This window comes from Cygnus atratus, chromosome 3 (assembly GCF_013377495.2).
Source record: "Cygnus atratus isolate AKBS03 ecotype Queensland, Australia chromosome 3, CAtr_DNAZoo_HiC_assembly, whole genome shotgun sequence".
In the NCBI taxonomy this organism is placed as follows: Eukaryota; Metazoa; Chordata; class Aves; order Anseriformes; family Anatidae; genus Cygnus; species Cygnus atratus.
The window spans coordinates 118,658,725-118,677,991 of record NC_066364.1 but is presented as its reverse complement, the minus strand read 5'-3'; the positions used below and the strand labels follow the sequence as shown (position 1 = coordinate 118,677,991).

Sequence of the window (19,267 nt, the reverse complement as noted above, 5' to 3'; positions counted from 1 at the left end):
TGAAAATTTCCCTGAAAAATCAAGTAGAGCTGTTGGTACTCCAGTCAAAATAATTCAAAGTGTGCTGGTGCAAGATGGCTACAAAAGCACAGGTCTTGCTCCTGATCTGGCTAATTTCTTGTCTCTTTCTTTCAATTGCTGCTTAAAAAGTGAATTTGATTGATATTACCATACTACAGAAATACTAATTTTATTGCACCACACAAAGTAGCACAACAAAAATGTGGTTCCAGAGCTCAAGATAGCCTTATAAACAATGTGTTCAGAATATAGAAATGAAGTCAGTAAATAGAAAATTAATGTTGTCTCCACTCCTGCTCTATTCCTGACAAAAACCTGAAACTAGAATATCCTCATAAAGGGAGTTGCATGGTAATGACACTCCTCTGAGCACAGCTAGCTGCTGCCCTCCCTATTCACCTGAATTCAGCATGAATGAAGCATTTTCTTGATGAAAATAGTCCCAGGTGACTAACGATGCAGTAGTACTATGGAAATATCTGCTGAAGTCAGAGTTTTGACGCTGGATAACAAAATCACATAATTGTCATATAATCATTCTGGAGTCTTGTTTACAGAAAACCATCCACTTTTCCCAGTGAGAGCTTGGCTGCTGTGACTCCTGGTAGCATTTTTCTCCTCCTTTTTATAATCTGAGTTAAAGCAGTGCCGTTTCAAGAAAATTCGGTGCATGTGGTTACAAGTTTATCATGGTTTCAAAGGTGTTATCGCTTCCAGAAGGTTATTCAAATAGACTCTTAGTAGTTCAGATAACTAAGAGGAATGACTATTTTAAATGTATCCACAGTATCATGAAATGCAAGTTTTCTTTACTGCGGGGACATAATTTTTGATACTCTAGGGGATATGAAGTGTAATCCATATAGAGAGTAGTATGTATGAGCTAATGTTTGAATTCGTAATAAATACTAGAAAGATAACTTGTCAAGACACAGCTGCATATATCCACTATTTTTTTTATACTTGATAATGCTTCCCTGCCAAACCCAACTGTGTTGGACAACTTCTGTGCCTTCTCTTTTAAAATATCTCATATTAGGACACCACTTTTGGCAGTGTCACATTTAGAGCTTAAAATGGGTATAGAAAGATTGTGAGTGCCTCGTATTTGTACTTTGACACTAACTGTGCCTGGTCTACTTTTTTTTTTTTTTTGAAGGAAACTAGCAATCACCTGTTCAAATTAGCAGGTGTTTTGCGGATTCGTTGTCTGTTCAGTTAGTGTTTAACTAATGCTTTTGAATGATGAGTTTTGTTTCTGATGCAGGTCAAGATGAGAATTCTCTAGGATGACCATAGTTTCTGCAGAGGATGAAATGTTTTGTCCCAGAAAGCATGAACAGGGCCCAAGATGTCAGTTGATTTCCATTTTTAGTGGCCAAGAAAAGTTGCTGTCATAAGGGTTTTAAGGAAGGAAAGAGTTGTTATTTAAGTGTCTCCAAAATGTTGCTAGAATATTCTATTGTTTGCATCTGTTAATGTTTGCCTCTTCTGCCTTTGATGCACTTTGTAGACCTTATTGAGGAATATCCCATCACTGTCAGTACTTTAAAAGTCAGTGGTTCCTTGTATGAGTATTGCTGATATATCTAATAAATGCAGGAATTTAAGTTATCACACTTCAGGCTTCACAGCATCCAATAGAGTTGAATGAGATGAATATAATTCTCCCGTTTTTCTGCTTTTGTTGGAATTTATTTCCCTGAGACTACCTTCTAAACAACAGTGCATGTATTTTCAGTCCAACAGACTACTTTTTAAGGAGGTTTGAAACATATTTAAAAAAAAAAAAAGTAGAACTTGCAGACTTTGGAAAAGATTGCAGAATCATTAATTCTATAAATCCTTGAAGCAGGCAGAACCCTTCCAGTGGTTGCCATTAGCTTGTCCCATGTTGAAAGCTTTCAGCAAATACTATTTTGTGGAAACAAATGATGAACCCGTTGTTCAGAGGGTTGAGAACATGTGCATTACCTTAAAATGTTTACTACAACCATGAAAGTAGATACCTTCCCTTGGTGAAAAGGTCACATGTAAAAGCGTATGCTCACTGTTTTCACAATTTTAATAGTCTAGTCTCTTGCTTTGCATCAAAGTAATGCAGTTGGACGTCATTTAGTTTTGGCTAAAATAGACCAGGCTATTGGATTAATGGAGAAATGATTTTTTTTTCCTCCAAGACTTATATATGAAAAATTCTGTTTGTATAAGGAGCTTAACATACTGCACTCAGCTAGTAAGGTAGATGTCCAGGGTGTGAACAAGGGTATGAACAAGTGAGTTCTGAAGTGTTTCGTTTCTTGTGTGAGGCAGCTACAAGGTGCTGTACTTCCGAGCTCATCCTCCTTTAAACTTCCTAATGAGATACGGTTCTGGACTGCTGAATTTAACTTTGAAGTGAGTTCTGCTTTGTGGAGGGGTTGGACTGGCTGCCCTCCAGAGCTCCCCTTCAAACCTAAAGCATTTTATGATTCTTTTGTTACTTCCCATCATATAATGTTATTCTTCTTGCACATTAATTAATTGTGAATAGTTAATGCTATTGTTTATCAAGTACTGTCATTATAAAACAGGATGAGAGCATGTGGTTGAAATGAACAGAATTGGTTCTGGTCTCTGACTACTGATGAGTTTTATTTGGACCCTAAAAATGCATGCCAGTTGCCAGTTATGAAGTTTGCAGTCAAAGAGCGTGAAGTATACCCTATTTTTCTCCCTCTGTCTCTTTTTTTTTTTTTTTTTTTTTTTTAAATCTTTGATGGTCAAGCACAGTCTAGCAGCTTAGGGGTGGTGAAGGTCAGAATATTCCTGTTTTCTCTAAGTTGAGAGCCCTGCGATTTACTCTAATGCCTTTATTACAGACCACAAAGCAATCCTAAAGTTGCTTGCATGGTAGCTCTGTTTGTTCTTGAAATGTGATCTAGCTGAAGCATCATAGCTGATGTGTAATAGCTATGTCCAAGTCTAGCTATTGCAATATTTTTACATAGAAAGTGTAGTATAGATTGTCATTGCGCACATAACTTATTTTCATTGAATTTGGTCATTTGTGCTCTACAGGATTAGGTTTTGGAAGTTGTAATACTAACATATGGAGATTGTTTTCCTTCCTGATTAACTTGAAAGTGGGCTTTACAGAAGGCCATTGTAATGGCTGTAAGTTAACATGTCAGCAAGAATGTTGCATCCATGCAGTGTCACTGCCTTCAGTGAAATTCATGCAAGTGTAGGATTTATTTTCAGTATTACTGCTTGCAAGACTGGATCATAAGTTTTGACTGTAATTGAACTCTTGCAAAAGAACAGAAGGTTTTCTTACTCTTATTGTACATTACTTTTATAACAGCAAGCAATTAGATGTTTCCTTGTTTTCATTGCCAATAATGTCTGCAATATTGAACGGTTTTCCTGGATATGCAAAAACTCGCTGAGAGAACACCTTTTACATTGTATCGAAGACTTCATCTACACTTAGTAGGTTTCTCATCGTTTCTACCTTACATTCTGAATGAGATTGTGTAAGTTGTTAAGAACAACTTAATAATGATATGACGCCTATATTTAACTTGACAGATACCTTCATGTGTATGATATGTTGTGGTATTATGCATTGTGGTGTATGTATGTGGTATATGTTGTGGTATTATGAACATTATATCACATTGTGTAATTTTTTTTTTAAAATCACATTTTGCTTTCTAACTGGCTTAAAACAAGTCACCTGTAAGGCAGGGAGCTGCACAAGAGACTGCTCCCTTTCTCAGGCACCTCTGTGGTGTTTGCTGCCTGGGCATGTTACCTGGAAAGCCAGCCTATTATCTGTGGATACCAAAGCATGTTGTTTATGTAAGGCTGCTTACGATGTAATAGCGATGTAGGATTTGTCAGAATATTGCCGTAAGTATGCTGGTGTAAGTCTTCTACTGTGCTGACAGGCTGAGATTAAAAATGCGGATGTGCCAATAGTTATGAGATTTACTTTGCTGCGAGAGTGACTGGGGGCCTGGTTTGTTCTTTAAAGTGTTCTTTTCAAGAGGCTGGATTCATATTAGGAAGTGACTGTTTTCTTGTCTTTCTGTAGTTGGGGAAAAAAGAAATATGATTGCTTGAGGCAATGTCATATGTTGTTGACTATAGTAAATGTAATTTTGGAATAAGTAAATTGATGGCAGAGGTTTGCAAATCAAACCCCCAAAGTGAAAATACCAAAAATATACTTGAATAGTTTTATTTAAATTTTTGTATTATAATATTTATGTTTATAGAGGGTGCTTATTTGAATGGATCTAAAATACTTCAAATTTATGTAGAATTGCCACCTTTTTGATGGCAAGTTGCAGCATTTGTTTCCTATAAAATGATATTCAAGTTAATGTTTTTATTTCTTGTAATTGTATGGAAAATTGTACTGTCTGTAGCTTGTGTTTAACCTGGACTTCAGTCACAGAAGGTGCCCATGCAGGACAGCTGAAACATAGCAACCAAAAAAATAGGAAAGTAGCAATGAAGCCAAACGAGACTTTTAACAACAGAATTTCCAGACGTGTTTCCTATGCAAGTGCTATGCAGGTACCTAAGCAAAGCCATTACAACTTGAAAAGCATGACTGTGGAACAGCTAGGGTGAAGTAGAGTCTGAGATCTGAGTATTCTGAAGTGATTTGGAAAGTGTTTTGAGACTGTAGGTTGTTAAAGGATTTTCTTATTATGGAAATCCTCACCCCAGAAATGCCCCAAAGAAACTAATTTTATCAGCTTATGGCTTCTTTTACATTCAGTCTCAAAAAACAGGGGAAAATGCCTGTTCTTTCAGGACATTCTGGTGGCTGCTTTTATATTTGCTCTGTTTGATTGCTATGGTGTGTCAGGATTTTAAGCCTTTACTGAGGTGTGAGTTGGCATAAATATTTTTCTTAAATATCCATATTAATGCATCAGACATGTGGAATATATAGTTACGACATCTTATCAAATATAATTTTAAAAAACAGATTAGTTAAAAAGATAAAAAGTTTAGCATTTATACAATATGTCTGTGAGAATTGTCATTTAACCACATTATTTAAACAGACTAATCATTATACATCCCAGTGAGACATCAGATATGGTAGTAGGAATATAAGAAAGATTTACTGCTTGCCCAGTCACAGTTTGTGTGTTTGTTTGGACAAGTGAAAAGATGGTTGTTGTTAAAAACTGCAAGTAGAGCTTTGAGCATTTAAATCATTAGTTAGATTTAACTCATTATCAAAATGGAAAAGAAAAATCTTGTTCAACAAAACAGGAAGCACTTGTATTCTTCTGCAGAAAGTGCTTGGATTGTTATTATATTTCTATCTTTGCACAGTTGAAAAATGACAAGCATTTAAGCCTTCATCAGCTAGTGTATTAAGTTTTTTTCATTGGATTTGTGAGAAGAAACTCATCACACAGAGCTGTGTGTCTTTTTAAAAATCAAGGTTTGGGTATTCATTAATCTTATATTGGAGTCTTGGAGTTAGAGATCTGATTTTACCTTATTCTCATGGCTTACATTTGTTTATCTTGAAATTTAAATTATTATTTTAATCTAGATGACTAGGAATCTTCAGGTACTGGTGTGCAATTGCTATTTACCATCAATCATAGGGAAATGCCTTGTTATGAGCCATTCTGAATTTATCTTGATCATTCAAAGGATGGGGATGGGGGAACTTATGGGACAGTTTTGTATTACTGTTTTCTACCATAGAACTTCCTACAAAAGTGTACAAATTTTAACTTTTACGTAAGTTCATAAACACAAACTGTCTCATAGAAGAGGTAAACTTCCAAGAACTATTCTTTCTGTCTTTCTTAACCTGACTAAACAGATTTCAGATTTATATAGGCAGTTTCCAGATACTTTCTTGATTTTAAGTCTTGATTTTTTTATTTTTTTTGCCAGGAGGAATTACAACTCTATTCATCAATATTTTTTAAAACACAATGAAAAAACAATTGTGTATTTCAGCACTTAGTGCAGAGTAATGATGTCTGGGATAACTTGTTTGTAACTGGATATGACAAGAAAGAATCATCTTTGATAAGGACTACAAATGCCCTACTTACATCTTCACCATAGGAGTTGGCAGCCAAGACTTTCCAGATGAGGAAGTGTAGGTTGCTATAGTCCATGCTTCAGCCTTTTTCTCAAGGACACAAGAGTTGCAATTCCTTTGAAAATGGAAGAGGGATTATTTTATTTTATTTTATTTTTAGTTTATGCATGGAATTGCAGAAGAGAACTCCTCTGCTATAGTGTCTCCTTGAGAGTAGAAGCAGGGTTTTCAGCTTGAGGGAGGTTATTTCTTAAATAAAAGTCTTAGGTGATGAGAAGGAACAGCAGCAATACTTCTGTTAACCTCTGTAGAACGATGAACTGCTGGAACAGTTATTAGGTAGTATAAATATTTCAATGAATTCTCCTCAGTGGTGTTAGTACTAGGCTTAGGTGTTGTATCCACAGGCTTTCTTCAACTCATATTGTTTCTGCAGGATGCCTCTCACAGGAACCTTAGTGAACAACAAACACATAAAATTTGTACTTTTTTTTCCACCTAAAGTATTTAATTTGGAATAGCAGCTTGTTTTTTTGTGATACATTTTAACTCCAAGAACATTTACTTACCTGTAGTTTGTCTACCAAATGTTGAATTTGAATTTGTCTTTAGAGGTGATATTTGTAGCAGCCCTGGAATGAGATCTTTGGAGCTTTATTTATTTCTTTATTTATAATCTATACTTGATGTGGACTTCAGATCAAGTATAGATTGTATGTTTTTCTTGAAAAATGGCATGATGAGCCAACCCAGGAGATTTCTAAAGGAAACATCCTTCACCCCTGCTGCGTCTTCAGTGCCAGTGCACCTGGCACCGGGGAAGAACATTACAGTATTTTTGTCTGGAGTTACTGGTGATGTGAGGAAAGGTTTAAATACATTATGCGAATATACCAGAAATAGAAGTTACTGGTTTAGTTTTCTCACCACCTTACGTTCTGAACAGGATTGTGTAAGTTGTTAAGAACAACTTGTTAATGATGTGGTTCTCAAAACAAAGAGGTATTGCTATTTGTCTGATCTTGTGTAGTGGTGATGTTCTGAGCTGTATGTTTTCGCAGTCCTTTGACATTTTTCACTTAACTGAGAAGACTAACTGTATGTAATTAAGTTAGCAGTCAGAGATGGACTTAGTGGTGTCAAATTTTGATGTTCATATTTCAGAATTATTGCTGAGGTGTTTTGCATTTACTAATGTGATTTTAATATAAAATACATCAAGCTCCTTTTAACAGTCTAACAGTATAATGTACTTTGGTACACTGTATCTTATTGATATAATTTCTGTTGATGTTGAAGTTTCTTCTTTTGAGACAGATGGGTTGTCTTTATTTGAGAATGGAATACTCTGAAACTATGGTAACAAAAATGGAATAGGAAATAAACTATACTCAGAGACAAATAGTAACCCCTTTGTTTTAGTTGCCTAACAATCCTAGTTACAAATTTTTTTTCTGAATTTTTATGAGAAATTTTGATTGTCTTCATTATTTTCAGCAGACCTGAATGTTGAAGTGGCAGCCCTACAAAAGAACTGCTGACTAGTAATACTGTTGTATTATGTCAAAAGTGGTAGTGTATTTATACAAAGTGTCTGCCTTGCAGTCCTCAGAAATTGCCTTCCCTATGCAGAGAGGAAAAATGCAAATGTCATTTACTCTTATATTGTCTTTGGTAGTAACTCGTGCAAATATTCATTGCAAAGTAAGGGTATTTATAACAGTTTCAGGAAAGGTGAACTGAACTCTTGAAGAATTCAGGATACGATGTACCATTTCTTTCCCCTCTCCCTCTTTTTTTAAATGTCCTTTTTTTTTTTTTTTCTCAGAATGATTAAGTTAACTGTAGTTAAAAAATAAAAGGCAATAAAACATGCCTTCAGTTAATTACAACTCGCAATTTAAGTTACGGCATTTCATCCTTTCACTATGACTAGTTAAACCATACTTTCTTCTGCATACCTTAAGATACGTTGGACTAAAGATGAAAGCACAGTCAGCTTCTGTCTGACCAGTCATAGTGTGATTCCTTCATTTTTTTCCTATCCCTGGTTTTTGAAAGTTATTCCTGAAGAATCTAAATGAACGTTTTGCTTAGTTCTCCAAATGCTGGAATGTATTAGAACTATGATTAGGTAAGTTGAGCTTTCTTTACTTATATTCTGCAAGACAGAAGGCAGAAGGGTGATTATGTATGTGTGACAAATTACGTGGCCAGTAGGGCCAAGTATTTGCCTGTGTTTATGCTGTTGTTGAATATGTTCTAGCATGGCTGCATTTAATCAAGATTTTGGTCTATAGCAAAATAGTCTATAGTAGGTCTGCAGCAGATTCCTGGAGGATTCTGAGGTGACTTTCTGATCTTTTTAGATAGTGTTGTGTGTGGTGTTTTTTTTTTTTTTTCAAACACCCACTGAAATGCTGCTCAGTGAAGCTACTCATTCTTTTAGCAGCTTTAAAACAAGTTTGCAATGTGCAATTGTCATGCTCCTGGTCCAAGGTTGTGTGCGTATAATTAGTGATTACTGCATATGATCTGGATCCACTTCTACTGGTAGAGTTTTTGTTTGTTTGTTTGTTTGTTTTTAAATATTGACAACAGGAAAGCCTTGTCTGTGTGGGCTGCAGAAGTCTAAAAGGATATTATATTGAGTTGTTAGGAAAGCTGTCACTTGTTGAAAGAGGTATTTGAAAGCTTTTTTTTTTTTTTGTCAGGCTGAAAACGTTAAATCTGGGAATTAAATATAACCATCTCAGTTAGGCATAGCTGCTTTTGGGATGGTGAGTTCTTTGTTGTGTTCCTTACAAGAGTGCTTAAAGTGCAGTTTCTTCTTTCCAGGAGCTAAATAATGGAAATGCTTTTTACTGGATGGTTCTCTTTGCAGGTTAGTTAAGTATCTAGGAGGTGGCCTTACTGTACCTCTGTTTCCCCCATGTCTATGCACCTGGCACCTTCACTGGTGGCAGAGTGGGCCACATAACTTCTCTTCAGGCAACTGCGGTTCTTTTCTGTGGCATAAGAACATAATAGTGTGATACAAATGAGGTGCTAACCTAGAATTACTAATTTCAGACTGATCTTGAAGACACATTCTAGTTTGGGCCTGCACTGGCTACGTCACTTTTAAGTCAGGAAGCAAGTTTTAAAGAATTATATCCGAGCTACATGGTTGCAGGAAACAGCCTTTAACAAAAGATGCTCAAAGCAGATAGCCCATTAAAATCACAGCCAGGAATATTACTTTCTGTAGTTTCATGATAGTTTAACATAACACCATAGGTCTGGTGTATAAGTATTGTTCATCAAGTAAAGTAAATAATTTATTAAACATTAAAAAAAAAAAAAAAAGGGCAGAACATAGAACTTTATTACGTAAGAGGTGCACATATTCCTTTAGTGATGTTTTCACAACAGGTTTTACCAGAATGTTCAGGTAATGCTGTTTCAGGGAACCTGCTAGATGCATTTGCTTGAATATAGAAGCCTAGAAGAAATGAAGTATGCACTGAAGTTTAGCGTAGACATGACATTTATAGTGGTTGAAAGGTTGGTTTTCCAAAAGCTTACAGAGCCTTCCTGGATGTTTTTAGAAGATTAAGATTAGTGGACATAGGCTCAGGATATGAATATTTTTGCACTTTGAGACTTGAAAATAGGTTTGAGTCTTTAAGATTGTTAAATAATGTTGTTAAAGAAATGTCATTATGCTTATTTTTATTATTTTATGCATAGCACTTTATTCTCCTGTTACGTTTCCCGTGCTTTATAATTGAATTGGTTTCTGTACAACATTTGGAATTTAATTTTTTTGGGGGCCTTCTTTTGGATATGGGACTCTTTTGCATATGTAATTTTGGATATAAATTACATCACAGATCTCAAATGAAAATTAATATTTCCAGTTTATTTTCAGTGGAAATTTGACATTTATATTGCAATAAAAGACATAAACTAGGAATAAAATTAGCTCAGGAGAGCTAATTCTCTTTATTTCCCTTCTGTTAAGTGAAAAGAACAGATTTTTCAGGGTTCTTCACATCTGTGTTATGTTCATTTTTCTTCCACCCTCTTCAGAGGAGCCTCCTTCACTCTGCCAAAGAGAAGCTTGTCGACTGCAAAGCTTGCTACACCAAAGCTGGCCTTCATGAACAGAGCTGGCCTGATGCTAGCTGCAAGAGGTTTTGGCTTCCTTTTTCCTTTTTGTATATACACTTAAAAAAAAAAAAAAAAAATCCAGTGGTAGCTTAAGAAATGAGTCATGGTGTCACCTGTGTAGGCTGAAGATCTTTGGGAGCAAAAGGGGTGTGGGGAGAAAAGCAATCTGTAGGATACTGTTTAAGGACGAACACTTAATAAGTGACCTTGGATAAATGGAAAATGGGCTAGGAGTACTAAAGAGTAAGAGGATAGACCAGTAATAAAGCCACTGTCAGGCAGTTAATATTCATTTCATATGCATCAACTTGTAAAATTTTACCTCTGAGTAGTCTAAATTGTCCTACTATACCATAAGTAGGACCCTAAGCACTGATAGCCTACTGTGTTCATAAAAAAACCACCACCAACAAACAAAACTTCTGATGATCAAGTTGTGGTCACAACAAACTGATTTGTGGCTAAGGCTAACGTTTTGGATGTAATTAATTTCTCCTTTTTTTTAACCTCCTGACCAGTACACTGATCCCTTTACTTTTTCAGAATTGATGAATGTTATACAGCTATTGCTTTGCCCTGAAGTTGCTTAATCTGCCCAATTGCAAAATGCTTGCAGGGGCATTGGTAACAATTCAGAAGAGTTACTGCTAGTATTCTAAAAAGCAGCTATGTGGATGCTAAATACTTTGCTTCAAATGGGACATTCTGAAGCAAGCTGCTTGTAGGCCATACTAGAGATCTGTGTCAATGTGTTTGCTATATACAATTTTGGTCTTCCAAACATTAACTTTTTTTTTTGTCTTGGTATGAGATTGGTGCTGGCAAGATAGTGATAGGGAAAGCAGATGTTTGAGAAAGGCAGTAGCTGCAAAATCTTTTAAAGAGTAGTCTTATGCTGGCAATAGACATCTGGAAAAGCTGATTTAGCTGTAATTGCCACCTTTAAAATTATATTATTTTGAAATCTGAGACTAGTCAGAATAACTAGTGTATTTATTAGCAGTAAATTTATTAGTAAATTTCTTAGTGGTGGTGGCAGATGATTATTTTGAGTCCAGTAAAAGGTTTGAAAGCTTTTATATTTTTGCTATTAAATGTGTTTTGAGAAACTGATGAAAAAAGGTAGTATAGTGTCATGCACCCTGTATAATTACAGTCACTGAATATAGATCAATCCCTATGAATATTCTCCATAGCCTCTAGTTTAAATTTATTCAGTGGCTCAGTAAAGGTGCTTTATTCCTTGCTAAGGTTGATTTCAGTAGGTCTCTTGCATACGCCTTTCTAAACTCAGGATAGTAATCTCAAGTGAGTTTACTACCATACACGCTACTACTTTTGGTTGAATAAAATTATTAAATCAGAGGTAGAACTGAGACAAGAAAATGTTCAGGCATTCCTGCCATATATCCCTGTAAAGTAAAGACTAAAATTAAAAAAAAAAAAACAACAGTAATGGGATGTGTGCAAGCATGCAGAGAGAGAGAGGGAGAAAGTAACTATTGTTTTAAGAAAAACTGACGTATGCTAAAGAATTTCTATCTGATGAGCTGCAGATACTGACATTGTAATAAAACTGGCATTTCATTAAATCCCCTATATTCCTGAAGATCCCTAAAGATAGAGAGGAATCTAACCATAATTTTTGATAACTTTTTGCTGTGATGAAAATGTATTGGTCTAAAATTTTACCCAGCCACCTGAAAGAAATTTTAGTTACTGGAAGGAGTACAGAGACACTGAATCATCATAAATGTATTTTTTAAATTTGAGCAGTGAATTTGTATCACTAGAATATCACTGACTTTCTATCACTAGCCTACAGGTTTTGGACTATACTGATATTCCTGTAGCCTACAGATAGCAAGCAACCTAGTTGTTCTCATTCATTACTGGTTCCATTAATTATATTTTAGCTGAAGATGAACTTCTAATGAAACCATTTTTGATACTAGAACATTTCTCTTATGTCTTAATGTGCCAGTCATGAGGCTAAAATGACTTGCGCCCTTTAAAAAAAAAATCATATCCTTTTTAAAATAATCTTTCCTAAAATTAATTCCTTTCTGGCAGAACACTAGTACCTTTAGCAAAAGCAATTTCATAAATAGTGACTATATTAAGAAAATAGATATGAAATAGTTTCTTCTTTTGAGATAGAACTTAGCTAAGAACTTTAATTTGAAGGGGTTGTATCTTTTTGTTTGTTTGTTTTCTTATTTACTTTTTTCAGGGCTTCTATCAGTTTCAGATTTATAACTGTTATTTTTCTCCTTGTAAGGAGTTTGATTTTGGGGTAGCAGAAGGAAATAAAATACAGCATGAAAGAATATTCTCTTCAGTTTCGTTTGTAGAGGGAATGGAGTGTGCATACTACCAGCTATACTAACACAGGTCTAATACTGATTTTTGACTGCCCACCTCCATAGCATCACTGTTGCATTACAAAAAATGGAGGAGGCAATAAAGAGTTTTTACAAGCAGCCAGCAGAATTGTTACAATAGATTCTAAGGAAGGTAATTCCTCTCTCCACATAGGTCATATTCCCAACTACTATATTTTCTTGTTGTCTTTTCAGCAGACCCTTTCTTCTCTGTAGATGTAGGGAAGAGTTCTTAGAATAATAAATCTTAAAAAGCACATATGGCAAAAGCCTACAGTTTCCAACTCTTGGGCCAAATCAGTTATTTCAGTGTATATTTTAACGCTTTTTATTACAGTATATAGTTTACTGTACTGCTAGAGAAATTATAAATAAAAATACCATGTACTCTACAGAAAATCCATGACTTGCATTAACACTGAATGTCAAGAATGGGGTAACTTTTTTTTTTTGAAAGCTTGTTGCAGAATCACAGAATTGTAGGGGTTGGAAGGGACCTCCAAAGATCATCGGGTCCAAACCCCCCTGCCAAAGCAGGTTCCCTAGAGAAGGTTGCCCAGGTAGGTGTCCAGACAGGCCTTGAATATCTCCAGAGAAGGAGACTCCACAACCTCCCTGGGCAGCCTGTTCCAGTGCTCCGTCACCCTCACCGTGAAGAAGTTCTTTCACATATTGGTGCGGAACTTCCTGTGCTCCATTTTTTGGCCATTGCCCCTTGTCCCATCCCCACAAACGACTGAAAAGAGGTTGGCCAAATCCCACTGTCTTCCACACTTAAGACATTTGTAAACATTAATAAGATCCCCTCTCCATCTTCTTTTCTGAAGGCTGAACAGACCCAGGTCTCTCTTCCTTTCCACATAGGGAAGATGCTCCAGGTCCCGTATCCTCTGTGTTGCCCTTCACTGGACTCTTTCCAGTTGATCCCTGTCTTTTTTTGTACTGGGGAGCCCAGAACTGGACACAGTACTCCAGGTGGGGCCTGACCAGGGCAGAGTAGAGGGGGAGGATCACCTCCCTTGACCTGCTGTCCACACTCCGTTTAATGCATGCTAGGATCCCATTGGCCTTCTTGGCCACCAGGGCACACTGCTGGCTCATGGCCAACCTGTTGTCCACCAGGACCCCCAGGTCCTTCTCCACAGAGCTCTTCTCCAGCAGGTCATACCCCATCCTGTACTGATACATGCAGTTGTTCCTTCCCAGGTGCAGGACTCTACACTTGTTCTTGTTAAACCTCATCTGGTTTCTTCCTGCCCCGCTCTCTAGCCTGTCCAGGTCTCATGGAATGGCAGCACAGCCTTCTGGTGTGTCAGCCACTCCTCCCAGCTTTGTATCATCGGCGTACTTGCTGAGGGTGGACACTATTCCCTCATCAAGGTCATCGATGAAGATGTTGAACAAGACCGGACCCAACACTGACCCCTGGGAAACACTGGTAGTCATAGGTCTCCAGACGGACTCTGAGCTGCCGATCACCACCCTCTGAGCTCGGCCAGTCAGCCAGTTCTCAACCCACCTTACTGTCCATTCGTCTGTCCCACAGTTTCTCAGCTTTGCTAGCAGGATGTCGTGGGAGACAGTATCAAAAGCCTTGCTAAAGTCAAGGTAGAAGACATCCACTGCTCTCCCAGCTATCTACGCCGTTGGTGATGCCATCAAAAGAAGGCTACGAGGTTGGTCGAACACTATTTTCCCTTGGTGAATCCATGCTGACTACTCCTCATAACCTTCTCTTCCAATTGCTTGGAGATGGTATCCAGAACAAGCTGTTCCAAGACCTTTCCAGGGACAGAGGTGAGACTGACTGGCCTGTAGTTTCCCAGATCCTCCTTCTTGCCCTTCTTGAAGACTGGAGTGACATTGGCTATCCTCCAGTCTTCAGGCACCTCTCCTGTTCTCCAAGACCTTTCAAAGATGATAGAGAGCGGTTTGGCAATCACCTCCGCTAACTCCTTCGGGACACGTGGATGCATCCCATTGGGGCCCATGGATTTGTGTGCGTTGACCCCACTCAGACGCTCCTGAACCACTCCCTCGTCAACCAGGGGGGAGATCTCCACTTCCCAGACTCTTTCTCCTCCCTCCAGGGTCCAGGAGTCCTGGGGGGGTAGTCTTTGAAGCAAAGAAGACATTCAGTATCTCCACCTTCTCAGCATCTCCCGTTACCAGGACAACCCTCTTGTTCAGCAGGGGACCCACATTATCTCTAGTCTTCCTTTTACTGTTTACATACTTATAAAGGATAGTAAGTTGTTTTTTTTTTTCTCTTTTGCAAACTTCACCTCCGGGTGGGCATTAGCCTTCCTCATCGCATCCCTGCAGGCCCTGACAACACTCCTATACTCCTCCCAAGAGGGCAGACCCTTTTTCCACATTTCATAGACTTTCTTCTTCCTTTTGATCTTGTTGATGAACTCCTTGTTCGTACATGCAGGTCTCCTGCCCCCCTTCCCCGATTTCCTATTCTTTGGGATGCACCGATCCTGAGCTTAGAAGAAGTGCTGTTTAAATGTTGTCCAGCTCTCACAAGCACTCTTGCCTTATAGCAAGCTAGCCCGTGATATACCATGAGATACTGGAAGAGGTTGAAGTTGGCTCTCTGAAAATCCAGGGTAGCAATCCTACTTTTTGCCTTACTTCTTCCACCAAATTCCATCTTGAACTCCACCATCTCATGGTCACTGCATCCCAAGCTGCCCCCAACCTTCACATCCTTACCAAGCCCGTCCCTGTTGGTAAGAACAAGGTCCAGAAGCAGCCCCTGTCTTGTCAGCTCTTCCACCACCTGTGTCAGAAAATTATCTTCAATGCATTGAAGGAAACATCTGGACTGCGCGTGCCTGGCCGAGTTGCTTTCCCAACAGATACCTGGATAACTGAAGTTCCCTATGAGAACCAGAGCCTGGGATTACGAGGCTACTTCCAGCTGCTTGTAGAAGGCCTCGTCGACCTCCTCCTCCTGATCTGGTGACCTGTAGTACACCCCCACAACAGTGTCTCCCATACCAGCCTGCCCCTTAATTCTCACCCACAAGCTCACTGCTCGTTCTTCACCCTCCCCCAGGTGGAGCTGGGTACATTCTAATTGCTCCCACACATAAAGGGCAACTTCTCCTCCTCGCTTCCCCAGCCTGTCTTTCCTAAAAAGGGTGTAGCCCTCCATGACTGCGTTCCAGTCATGCGAGCTGTCCCACCACATCTACGTGATTGCAATGAGGTTGTGGCCCCGTGACCGTACACAGATCTCAAGCTCATCCTGTTTATTTCCCATGTTTTGCGCATTGGTATACAGGCATTTTAGGGAAGCAGCAGGCGCAGTTACCCCTAGAGGGATGCAAGAAGAAGATTCCAGATGGGGTATCGGGAATATTACCTTCTCTGAGGAGTCCTCGGACAATCCTATGGGACAGCTCAGAGGTTTGTGCCTACTATCTTCAACAGTGACAGCAGTGACATCCGCCAGCCCTTCTCTGTCACTTCTAACTCCCCTCCTTTCCCCCGTCAAACCTAGTTTAAAGCCCTGGTAGTAAGTCCAGAGAGCTTGCTCCCCAATACACTTGTGCCCTGCTTGCTGAGTCGGAGTCTGTCAGCAACCCACATACCTGGCCTCTCAAAGGCCTGCCCAAGATCAAAATACCCAAAGCCTCGGTCCAGACACCATCCCCTCAGCCAGTCAGTTACCTGTCCCGTTCACCTCCTTCTTTCTGGGTCCCGGTCACCCATCAGGAGGACAGATGAGAACCCTGCCTGCACCCTGATCCCTTCAACATCCTTCCCAGGGATTGTCTGTTGTATTTTTTCACTTAAGCTTATGCTGAAGACTTAAATATGACTTTCTTTTTTGTAACATGCATTTGGTATGGATGCACTTTCATTCTCAAAATTCTTCCCTGGAGAGATGATACTTTGCTCGGGACATCTATATGAGTTGTAGTGGCACAGACAATAGGAAAGCAAGTATATATCTGAACTGGATACAGGGATGCATGAAATCTTCTTTAAAAGCCCATTCATTTTTTTTAAAAGCTCTAGAAGTAGTATCTTAAGTTAGTAAGGGGGGGAGGCCTGTTGCTTTGTGGCTGTATACACAATTAAGTCCATTCCTGTTTTTATTCTCCTGTCTGTCTGTCATCATTTAAATCTGGAAGTTTGCTAAACCAAACTGAATGCAGGTGATGAGGTCATTTTGTTGAAAATACTTTCCCCTAATCTTAAATTGGGTTTATGCTTTATAAATATTGTTAGATTTTAGCCTCCAAGTATCATATGAATTATTAGCAAAAACTATTTCCTATGTTTAAGGGGGAGTGTAATACAGTGTCTACCAAGGCAGAAGTAAATAGAAAAGATGATATGAAGAGGAGAACATATTTTGATCTTCATGTAAACCTGTCAGTTGTGGCGTGAAGCCTGTTTTCTCTCTTGTTGCATTCTGAAAGGCCAAAAAACCTGCCCTATATAGCATCCATGATACCGTTAAGCTAGAGAGAAAATAGAATATCAGAAAATGACATGCAGTAAAACAGATATAACTGTCTGAAATGACATGCTACTGCTAGGCAGTTACATAACTGCGTAAAACTCTTCAGTGTCCCCTGCACTACAGAGCCTAAAATACAGCAGAAAGGTCTCAGCTGAGGTTGTGCCAGCTGCTCTGAGGCTTCACAGGGGACAGAATTCTAGATTCAGAATCCATGCTTTGAATAGTTTGCTAAGAAATCAACAGAAAAAGAGAAATAATAGTAGGCGAGGGAATGAGACATGGTGCTTGCATAAAAAACAAAGTCATAATTCCATGTTTGTTTATTTAAGTCCTGTTTAAAATGAATCCTTTGGATAACTATAATCTCTCTCAAATAGAGCATTTAGTGGATTTTGGAGTGTAATAAGTTTACCACACCTGCTCTTTCATATTTCTGTCTTTGGCTGCACGTTCATTAAAACAGGTAAAATTAATAATTATGTGGATAATTAATAACTGTATTGCATAAAAATTGGGGAACAAGGAGGTGTCCTATATTATGATGGTGCTCAGTGCCACCAGTTCTATTGAAGAAGAAATAACCTGAAGCTGTTTGTGAATACCTTTTAAAAACTTGTGCTCAGTCATTCACCAGAATGTAAAGATTAATGAATGCTAAAAAGAGTTGTCTGAGATTTGGGTACTTGGAGGTGGATTGGAAAGATGCACAGAGTAGATCCCAACAGTGCAAAACAGAACTTCCTACCTAGATAGATATTTTGAGCCTTTTTTTTGGTTCTGCAAAGATAAAGGCACTTAAAATGAAATAAGTTCAGATACAGAACATATTTCTTTGAAAACATTACATCCTTAGGAGCATAGATACTGTTGGGTTCCAGTGAGAACTCTGGTTCCTCAGCAATTTAATAGTGAAAATTTTATCTATCGTTGCTTATGTAAAGCATGAATTGAATTACATGGCATTACTTTTAATTTGAAGTTTACTGAATTTACATCTTATAACAATTCACTTTCAAGCAACTACAAAGCAGTCTTGTCAACATTGCTTACCTCAGGATAAGTTACTGTCAAGTCAGATTGTATGTGCAGCAGGTGGGTTTTGAACAATCTGTCAAGTATTCAGATAGTTTCTTTCAGTTACCTAGCTTAGGTGCTGCTCAGGAAACTAAAGTCAAGAGCCCAACTTAATTCAGTTGTCAAAGAAGAACTGTTTTCAGGCAGGCAACTCAAACCTTGTCCAAGTTAATTGCCTAAAATAACCTTAAGTAGAGATACTGAATGATTTCCCTTCATATGTTTTTTTCCAACTCTATTTTATAGCCAGCCAGAAGAGAAGTTATCTGATTCAAAGAGCATGATAAATTTCCAAACTCCATCTTCATTTTTTGCTATTTCTCTCATCTTTCTGGAAAGTTATCAAAGGCAGTATTTGCTTTTCAGCTATCATGATGGCTCTGAGTACTATCTTATGTGCTAGCATATGAATTGCTCTGTTAACGCAGATGGATCATTTTACCAGCTTACAAGTAAATTAATCTTCAGTGGGTATAATTTCTGGAAACACTTTCCAGAGCTTATTAATACATAAAGGGAACTGAGATGTGGATCTTTAAATGTGAAATGAAGCTATTCTCTTAAAACATAGAATCATAGAAATCATAGAATATCCCAAGTTGGAAGGGACCCTTAAGGATCATGGAGGCCAACTCCTGGCACCACACAGGTCTACCCAAAATTTTAGACCTTGTGACTAAGTGCACAGTCCAAACGCTTCTTAAATTCCAACAGGCTTGGTGCAGTGACTACTTCCCTGGGGAGCCTGTTCCAGTGTGCGACCACCCTCTCGGTGAAGAACCTCTTCCTGATGTCTAGCTTAAACCTCCCCTGCCTCAGCTTGACACCATTCCCGTGGGTCCTATCACTGGTGACTAAGGAGAATAGGTCAGCGCCTGCCCCTCCACTCCCTCTTGCGAGGAAGCTGTAGATTGTGATGAGGTCTCCCCTCAGCCTCCTCTTCTCCAGGCTGAACAGGCCAAGTGACCTCAGCCACTCCTCATACGTCTTCCCCTCTAGTCCCTTCACCATCTTCGTCGCTCTCCTCTGGACACTCTCCAACAGTTTTACACCCTTTTTGTACTGTGG

The 19,267-nt window shown here is 38.5% G+C and overlaps 1 protein-coding gene across 1 annotated transcript in view; it reads left to right on the top strand.

The window, feature by feature from the left end:
- EML6 (EMAP like 6) overlaps window positions 1-19,267 on the top strand; it is a 135,670-nt gene that overhangs the window by 657 nt on the left and 115,746 nt on the right. The gene's annotated exons all lie outside the window — the stretch shown is intronic.